This window comes from Schistocerca nitens, chromosome 10 (genome assembly GCF_023898315.1).
Source record: "Schistocerca nitens isolate TAMUIC-IGC-003100 chromosome 10, iqSchNite1.1, whole genome shotgun sequence".
Classification (NCBI taxonomy): Eukaryota; Metazoa; Arthropoda; class Insecta; order Orthoptera; family Acrididae; genus Schistocerca; species Schistocerca nitens.
In genome coordinates, this window is record NC_064623.1 from 154,832,199 (window position 1) to 154,842,720 (window position 10,522).

A 10,522-nucleotide genomic window follows, 5' to 3' on the forward strand; every position below is an offset into this window, starting at 1 on the left:
ATGGCAATTCGTGTCACTAACATTACTAACAATGTTAATCTTGCAGTGCATTGTCTGGACATTGTTGCTATAAAGTTGCAAACAATTCTGTCTGTACTCGCTGGTAGCACACCGCATTCTGTACTCGTCCACCGTGGTGCTCGAGGTCACAGCAAGAAGTTATAACACCTGAAGATGGGTGTATAAGAGCCAAAAATCAGTCTGCTATAAAGTTGAATACCCATAAGTAAATAGTTTTCCATCTGCTCTGGCTCAAGAAACGAAAATAATAACCACTCTGGGCTTTCAACATTCATGGATTGCATTTCATACCAATTGCTTGCTGTGGTGTAAAAGACACACGGGAGAGACAGGTTTCGTGAAAGCTTGTATCTAGATAGACATTTAGCTTCACATGTGGTACACGTTCACAGTGCAACACAAAGACAAAGAAACAAATGCACACCAGTTCACTATGCATTGAATGTGTGTTCACTGCACTGCTGAACAGTGATAAATCACATATGTTGGCAGAAGTTGCAAAATGCAAGAAACATTCTGAATTATGTCAATGAATTCCAAGCAGAACTATAGGTCTCAGGGAACAAGGGAAATTAAACAGAATATATCATGTGAAGTATTACTTACAACAATGGGTTTACACATGTGGGTGCCATTTTCAGCCTGTTTCATTTTAGACAATACTTTATTAAGTAAATGAACGAAAATTCATGACATACATAATTATTAAATTAAAATTAAATGAAATAAAATTAATGACAGACATATGTTTCCACACTTACCTTATATTATACACATTTTTGTTGCATTAGCATCACCAAACTCCTGTACAACTTCACCAAACTCCTGTACGACTTCATTGAAATCCAAACATCCACCTACCTCGTGTTCAGTCAACACCATTTCCATCACACACGGTCGTGCTTGGTTGGCCTCTGATACATTTTAATCAGTCTATACTCTGAGGAGCTTTCTTCTCTACTGGCCACTGTCACTGGTTGTGTTATCAAAATTTATAATGCTATACTTACATTGTACACGAAGCTGTGCTCTTTGTGCGACTTCCAAAGTTTCACTTGGTGTGCTACCAGGCATTACCAATGTTGAGTCCAGTTTAAGTTCATCTTTAAAACTGTCAAGACTGATACTCTTAGCTGGTCCTTGACAAACTGTCACACAGTGTTTTGGAGAGGCACAGTGATGTTACTCCTGGTGTCTCTGTAGGCTATCAAGTACTATTTCATGCCACGGTTGGAAGTGGTTGAGGGAATTCTGATGCCACAACAGTATGTCGCAGAGATCCTACAGCCTCACGCAATACCTCTCACATGTAAGTATCGTGGTACCATTTTTCAATAGGGTAATGCTCCAAACGCTACAATGTGGTTGCTGATTAAAACAGTGTTCCAGGAAGTGTAGAATAAATTTCTTTCATTTTTGTCAATCATCACAAAATGTTTGGTCCTTAGACTACCCATTTTACTCAACAATGATCATCATCAGATCTGCAGTAAAATATGGGACATGAAATACAAGCAGTGAACAGATTACAGCATAAAACAATGAAATATGCCATAGTAAAATCAATTATTTAGTTTTTTGTTTTCATCATTTTTTCCTTAGTTATTCTATCAACTTTATATTTTATTAACTGCACAGCTTGTTCTTGTGAATGTCACTATTTTTTTCTAAAATAACCACAAGAGCATCTCAGAATCACATATTGTCATTTGACTATTTTCCTTTTTACAACCAGCCACTCTGATTTAGGTTTTCTGTAATTGCCCTTCAGAGCTGACTTCCTCCCCATGCTTCCCTACTCTGACATGACTGATGACCTAGCTGTTTCGTCCCCCCCCCCCCCCCCCCCAAACCAATCAACCAACATTTTAACAATTTTAAATTTAACTTTATTCGTGTTTCAATTATCGTGTTTCAATTATCGTGTTTTATCACAGTAAGAACTTATACATTTGGGAAGCCCACTATTGACTTTACCTGTTGTACTCCTCATTTATTGCATTCTGTACAATTGTATAACTGACAAATGTGTGCAGACTTACAGTAGCAAGATCTAACAAGCTTACAGCACATACATGTGTTGCCACTACTGTCCTGGAGTGTGTTACAAACAGTAAACAGTAGTGCCATTGACAGTACTGTGGCCTGTTTACAGCTCATTTTAAGTATGTGCAATGATGCTAAGCTGAGTTTGTATATATTTTCTGGTGATGCCACTATATCTTTATTACATTAGGACACTTCATGAAACAGGTATGCCTCATCACATTTTGATTGCATGTTTCCATATCCATGAATGTAATAATTTTTAGTTATGGCATGTTTTATTGCTTTAAGTTGCAATCTTGTCAAATACTTGTATTTCATGTCCCATATTTTGTTGCAGATCTGAAGATGGTCACTGCTGACCAAAATGGTAATCTAAGGACCAAACAGTTTGTGATCACTGACACAAATAAAAGAAATTAATTAAAGGATAGTACTCTTCTGCAGTTAACCCATGTCCCTATGAACCATCTGTGTGATGCTGGAGGTGCTGTTGTAGCCAGTGAGGTCCCCAGATTTGTCCCCAACAGAACTCTAGTGGAAATCTGTCCCAGCACCAGTATCCAGGGCATGAAGGACCAGTTACAACATTTTCTGTATGTCCATCTTTCTGACCAGAGGTCTGAGGGACTTTGGTCATTCACTTATGTAATAAAAAGGAACACCTACAGCTGTCCTCACAATGTTATTTATTATATGGCTACCAGTTTCGGCACTTCAGTGAACATCTTCAGACCTTAACTGAGGTTGAGGGGGTCAACTCCAGTCGCATACAAGATTCATTGATGGCCATCATCTATGAACTGGTTTTCACAGACTATCTGTAACAATGGTCATGTGTCTCCAATAACATGTAGTTGATTGTTGGAGAGAGATCTCTGTTATAGGTAGTCTGCGAAGACCAGTTCATAGATTTTGGCCACTGATGAATCGTGTACAATTGAAGTTAACACCCTCAGCATCAGTTAAGGCCTGAAGAAGGTGTACTGAAACACCAAAACTGGTAGCCATATACACTGATGTACAAACAATTCAATGAAACATCATCGATATGAGCTTTCAGACCTGAAGGCCCACTCGTGTACCCTTGTTGACTCCATGACACAAAGTTTTACTCCTTGCAGTGGGCCCATCATCACTAACACTGGACTGTTGATGACTGGAAACATGTTGCCTGATCGGACAAGTCTTGTTTCAAATCGTATCAAGTGGATGGACATGTACGGGTATGGAGAATCCGTGGACCCTGCATGTCAGCAGGGGACTGTTCAAGCTGGTGAAGGCTCTGTAATGGTGTGGGACGTGTGCAGTTGGAGTGATACGGGACCCCTGATACGTCTAGATATGACTCAGACAGGTGACACATATGTAAGCATCCCGTCTGATCACTTGCATCCATTCATGTCTATTGTGCATTCTGACGATTTAGGCAATTGCAACAGGACAATGTGACACCCCACACATCTAGGATTGCTACAGAGTGGCTCCAGGAACACTCTTCTGAGTTTAAGCACTTCCGCTGGCCATCAAACTCCCTAGACATGAACATTATTGGGCATATCTGGGATGCCTTCCTTCAGTGTAATAAATAACATTGTTAGTATTGCTTTTATTACATAAGTTACAACAGTTGTGAAGCAGTTCACATCAGAAGAGGATACAATGGCCTTATGGCAACCTTCACAACCAAGTAAGCGCACGCACGTAGGCCAGAGACAGTGCTTTGTCATATTGATAAGTGACTCAATTTTGTAAACACTGAACACATACTTTCTCAAAACATGATGTGGTATTTTGTTTCCTCCTCCCGTTTTGATGTTTCACTCTATTTTTGTCAGGCTGTTTACTTCAACAGTTGACGACTAGGATTTCAATACATTCATCTTGGGTGAGGGGGGAGGGGGGGGGGGGGCATTTCTTTCGGTCTTATACTAATACTCAGGGTCTCATATAGCAACCATTATCTGTAATGGATGGGGAGATACCTAATCTAATGACGGTCACATGATCCATTCAATGTGGATTTGTTTCCAATCACACTAGCTGCATTATTTGAGAATATAATGTAATTGCATAGATAAAAATATACAATCACCAAGCAGCAGCAGCAGGAGAAAAATGCTCTCTCTCTCTCTCTCTCTCTCTCTCTCTCTCTCTCTCTCTCTCTCTCTCTCTCTCTCCCCCCCCCCCCCCCCACACACACACACACACACACACACTTAACTTACGCAAACCTTCAGAGCCAGTGGCTCCCTCTTCTGGCAGAAGAGTTGATGGGAAAGAAGAGGGGTTGAAGGAAAAGGACTGTAAAGGCTTAGGAAAAAGTCACCCAGAACCCCAGGTCAGGGGATACATGCTGGACAGGATGAGAAGGAAAAACTGATTGGTGTGGACTGCACCGGATGAGATCCGAAAACCTAAGAGGTTAAAGGTGGAAAACAGGGTAATATGCAAGACAGAGATTACTGGTAAAAGATCGTGCATGAGTTAATAAGAATGTAAAGCTAATAGCATTGTATGTAACAGAGATGGGAGGGGGGACAGCAAAAAAGACAGGTCAGAAAATGAAAGATGTAGAAAACAAAAATGGAGTGAAGGAAGGAGTAGTTACTGTGAAGAAATGCCAAGATGGAAGGAACTAACACAAATTAAGGCCAGGTGATTAATTTATGTTAATTTTATACATCTCAGTGTATTTTCACAGTAACTACTCCTTTCTTTCATTTAGGTTTCTACATCTTTCATTTTGTGACCTGTCTACTTTTTGCCATTCCCCCTCATATCTCTGATACACACAATGCACTTAGGTTTTCACTCTTATTAACTTGTGCATGATCTCTTAGCAGTAATCACCGTCTTGCATATTACCCTGTCTGCCACCTTTAAGCTCTCAGGTTTTCAAATCTCACCGGCTGCAGCCCATAACAATCAGACTTTCCTTCTCATCCCATCTGGTAAGTCTCCCCTGACCTGAGGTTCTGGGTGACTTTTCAGAACTGTATCCGTTTTCCTAAACCTCTTCATTCCTTTTCCTTCACCTTCTTTCTTCTCCTTCAACTCGTCTGGCAGAAGAATGAGCCACTGGCTCCAAAAGCTTGCATAAGTTTAGTGTTTGCATGTTCTCCTGTTGCTGCTTGGTGAGTAGATACTTTTCTCTATCCAGTTACATTACATTGTCAAAAATTGATTATTTTCATTGTTATAACTACATTATTATTTTATGTTCCTGCTTTTCTACAGTCTGGAGAGCATTTAAATCTGATCATCCTTTGTTATTCTATTCCTGTTGACTCATATTAACACAAAAGCAGTAAACAAATGAGGAATAAAAGGCATCTGAAAAGAATCTCAATTTTGTGTGAGAGTGAAATCTGTAGAAAACAAAACAAGAAAAGAAATAACATTTTTGTCTTGTGGACACCTACTGTCACTCCCTATCTATTTCTTACATTCATGAGTCCCTTCAGATCTAGTATCTGGAGTGATGGGTCCTTTCCTTGAGCAACTGTGGCTGTCTATTTTGCTTAGTACAAGAAAATTATGGAAGGCCACATACTTGTCAGTTTACAACCATTTGTTTATATTTTGTATGTGTGTATTCGGTATAGTACTGCATTTTTGTTCCAATGTATTTTATCAGTATTTATTTCTTTAGTCACAAACTTTTACATTCGTAATGACAAGCTACAAAAACTTTGTTCCAATAGTGCATGTTTCAGTCACTAGTAGGCATTACAGTTACAATTAGGGTTACTTGAAATTTTGTCGATAGCATAGAATATGCAATGTACAAATTTTTCTTGTAGATGATTGCATTTCCTTTTTTTCGAAGTATAGAGGTAAATTAATTTTGATTACTTGCTCCGCAACCAAGATCCTGATAGCAGAATAGGAAATTGGGTAACACAGGAACATCATGTTAGCATAAATGCAGCAGCTTTTTTTCTTTTTAATTTTATAATCGATATGAGCTTGTGCACAATTTATTCAATTTCATACAATAAGGCTCCTTAGATGTTATGGAACAGTGAATAAAATCACATTTGTCAGTGAAATTATTACAAATTATTAGACTGTAAATATTCTCCAAAACAGTCCTTAGAAAGTGTCCAATTCCAAACACATACAAGAAGTTACAAACTTACAAAACATGGCTAGGAAAATTGCACATATGAAAGTCCTCTCGCCATTCACCTACAAAAAAAGAGATTTGTACCTCATTTATTGACAAGTACTACATACCTACTGCATACACATATTATGCCATCTACAACCATAAATTCTGAGATCAGCAACAGAAAATTTGCTTTTTTCCCCAAATCTTTGCCTAGTCAGTGACAGAAAAAACTTATCACATTGGAGAGTCACAGAAATTGTTTTTATATAAATTATATACAATTTACAAACTCATTTTGCATTTTGCTGATTTAAAAAGAATAAACTGAGGACTCACAACAGCGAAACAGTTGCTGATCAAAGATATACACAATTACAAATCTTGCCCAAGCAAGCATATTGCTGCTAACGACAAGTTAAAAACTACCAACAGTGATTTTTCACTTTCAAACTACAAAATAGTTTAGCTATGAATAACAATAGTTACAATAAACTGCACAATACACATAGCTTATCCCAACAAAAAGAGGTCCAAACTGCAGAAGACTACTGCAAGAGCCAAACAGCTGTAACATGGCATGTTAAATACCATTTCTCTTTTCTTTCACATGGAAAAATGATTTACCCCCACGTTTCAAAATACTACATGCTTCTCACTCTTTCACAGTGAGCATATTAAATACTCATTCATACCCACACAGTTTTTAAACATATTAAGAGGATTCATGTCCCTATAAGCTACTCTAAAATGAGTGTCTTAGATGGAGGAGAATAAAACAAATATAAGAAAATAGCACTGATGTGTCCAGTATGCAATTTTGCACACTGGTCTTGGACTGGAAAACGAACTTTACACTTGATATTGATGGAGCACAGCTGTAAGTGAAGTAGTAATGGATTTCTATTCTTGTTTTATACATTTCTGGTTTTAGTAACATATTATTAAATTAGAGAATTTAAATTAGTGCTCATCATTCAGATATTCCAAGCAAGCATTTTTGAGAAAAAGTTGCAAGACATCATCCTTTCATATACCTGACATGAGATATAGTGCATTGCTTAATGATCCTCGCAGATGTGTATGTGAGTGCAGTTGCTTGAGTTCATGTGTTGGACAGTTGTGAAATTCATGCTATTTTCTTGTTTATTATGCTGATGTTTGGAAGACACTTGAGAATTATTTGCTTTCTCCTGTACAAGATGGCAAGTGTTGCTATATTCTTCTGCAGTTTGGTCCACAGCAGCTCCCAGTATGATTCTTGATACAGTCACTACAACGTGAGGATATTCCTTACAATTCCAGTTCCTGCAGACAGCACACACCCATGTACCTTTATGTATAGCATATATAAATAATAAAAAAACTGCTTTAGTAACAAAACAGTGCACCATCGTGCTCTGACCAGCAGAGCACATACGTTGTTCCTCAGCTTGGAAAAGTCCAAACCAAAACTGATTTTCTTGTATGCAAAAAACTGCACTTTTGAAAATACACCATTAAAATATGGAATAGTGATGCATTACAGTGTTATTGACTGGAATATCCTGACATTCATTTACTGAAGCAGTAATGTAGTACGCTATCTGTACATTTAAAAATAGTTATTGCTAATATTGAAAATTTTACACATAAACACACAAACACACACTCACACACACACACACACACACACACACACACACACACACACACACACACACACAGTGATATATGTACATATTCATACAGCATTCACTGCTATTCTAATCATTCATACTCCCTCATACAAGTGCATAAAATATACTGTCATTCTGCAGCTACAGGAGATCAAAACATAAACACTGACTGATGAAAACTATCCAGCCATCATGTGAGGGGAGTGTTATAGAGTGCAGAATAGCAGAGAGCACCTGCTGTCCAAACAACAGCGACAGCACCTATTGTCACATCCAAACAGCACAACCACGCAGACTGGACCATTCCATGCAGGTTGCTGTCTTTATGTCTTGTTTTCTTATAGAATTTGCTGCAAAGCTGCAGTCTGCTATTCCAACATGTTAGCAGCCAATCTGACTTCCATGTCTGCCTCTGTAGCTGAGTAATCACTATAGTTGTCTGCCATACAGAGGACCCAGGTTCAGTTCCTGGTAGTGGGAGGATTCTTCATCTGTCAGAGGACTGGCTATTCAAATGGGAAGTAGCAGTTCTAAAGCTGATGACTTGCTTTCAAAGACAGAATGCAATGCCAAACCCTGTGGTCTGTACTTTTTACTCTGAACAAGATGGCAGGGACAGGTTTCAGAAGCTTGAGAATTTTATTCAAAATGATGCACCTCAAATACTGAGAGAATTTTATTCGGATGTACCACTGAAGAAACAGTTACCAGTGTCATAGAAAAGTAGGTGCCTGAGACCACCAGAACCGTAAAGCTACCACCAGACTGTTCTCATATTTTAATATGCTGTTTGATTTATCCATGACTGACAAGAAGTTGTTACTAAAATCATAAAAAAAGTACAAAGAAGGGCACGTCATTTTGTATTATCACAAACTAGGGGAGATAGTGCCACAGACATGATACATGAATTGGAGTTGCAATCATTAAAACAAAGGTGTTTTTTGCTGCGACGAGATCTTCTCATGAAATTTCAATCACCAGTTTTCTCCTCTGATTGTGAAAACATTCTGTTGGCACTCACCTACGTAGGGAGAAATGATCATCACTATAAAATAAGAGAAATCAGGGCTCGCACTCTACCAAAACAATCAAGTAAATAAAGTGATCCAAAATTTAACCCATTGAAATCAGTAGTGCTACTGTAAGCATAAAATAGGTTAATTCTTGGACAAACATACAAGCTTAGGTGTACACAAGTGGGGGGAGAAGAACTGACACTTGCTGCCCCCCCCCCCCTCTCCACCCTCCTGCCCCCTACTCCCTCCTGCAACCTGGAGAACAGAGAACAGAGTTTACATCTATATTTCCCAACTCATTGATCATTTTCTTAGATACATGTTAGATTTTATCATATAAGGATGTAATTTCAGATCACGTCCATAACCATTTTAATAACACAAAACGGTATACTTTGAAGATAATTGTGGAAAAAAAAACTTCCCTTTTAAGTATGAAATTAATCTGTGTCAAGTATTGAGTAGCTAACCATCAGTTCTCTGCGGTATAACATTTTTTTTTTTTTTTTTTTGTGTCACCTATAAAATTTAGTTCTTTTGACATAACACATCTCGAAACTGGTCAACTCATTTTTATCAAAAATCGGAACTTTGTCTCCCCATCCTCCAGGATAAATTTCTATGGACACTCACGCATATAGGGTATAATGCTACATTATGAAAAGTAACCCAATGCTGGCAGCAAGTAGTATGTATGTGTACGTACCTTCTGCGCATAATATATGCAGGGTGGTTCCATGATCATGTTACATACATTCAAAATGATGGGGAAGGATAGATGTATCAATATGAGGAAGGTACCCTCGCCCAGAAACAAACGAGTCAAAAATTGTTCCAATACCACTGACTGTGGAGCTCTTCTGCGGCAAGATCTTTGCTTTCCATATTTTATGAGGTTGTAGTAGGGACCAAAACGAGAAAAAGATGTCCAGTTGACATGGGCTCTAAAGTGCATACTGTAAGAGGTATGAGTATTTATTCATCTTTTCTACTGTGAAACACATATCTTCTACTGAACAAAGCTCAACATAATGCACTAGCGTAAACACATCTCCCAAAAGTTGTTGTAAGGAGGTGAGTTCACTGAATTATTACTTGAAATAATTTATATTTGAAAAGTGCATACATTAGTGTGAGCTCGTAATCTATTTTTGACTACTCATTTTGCTATAACCACTAACAGAGCTTATACTTTACCACTGATCAATACGCTGTGGACATGTTGTATATTACTATCACTCCATCTTTTTCTCAATTGCAAGTTTAGCAAAACAGATGGATGTACGACACATTGCGCCAAAGATAAACTATTATTTTACAGCCTGGCAATTTAATAAAAGCACTGAGGAGAAATGACAAGTCATAAATTAATAAAGGACATGCTGGAATTAGATACACGTATTACAGAAAGATAAGTGGCTTCTCGTGAGCAGTTTCACTATCTGTCTATCATTTTTTTCCCCTCAGGTATTCAATTCTCCTTTCACTTTTTCCTGTAGCTGCTCAGCTCTATCTCAGATGCCCTTATACTTTCAAACTATTTTGTCAATTGATCTCTCTCTCGCTCTCTCTCTCTCTCTTTCTCTATCCCAATATGACATCCACTCTTGTGGACTCCTCCCACATTTTGCTTGATGATATCTAATGACATTGGATCCTCTGAG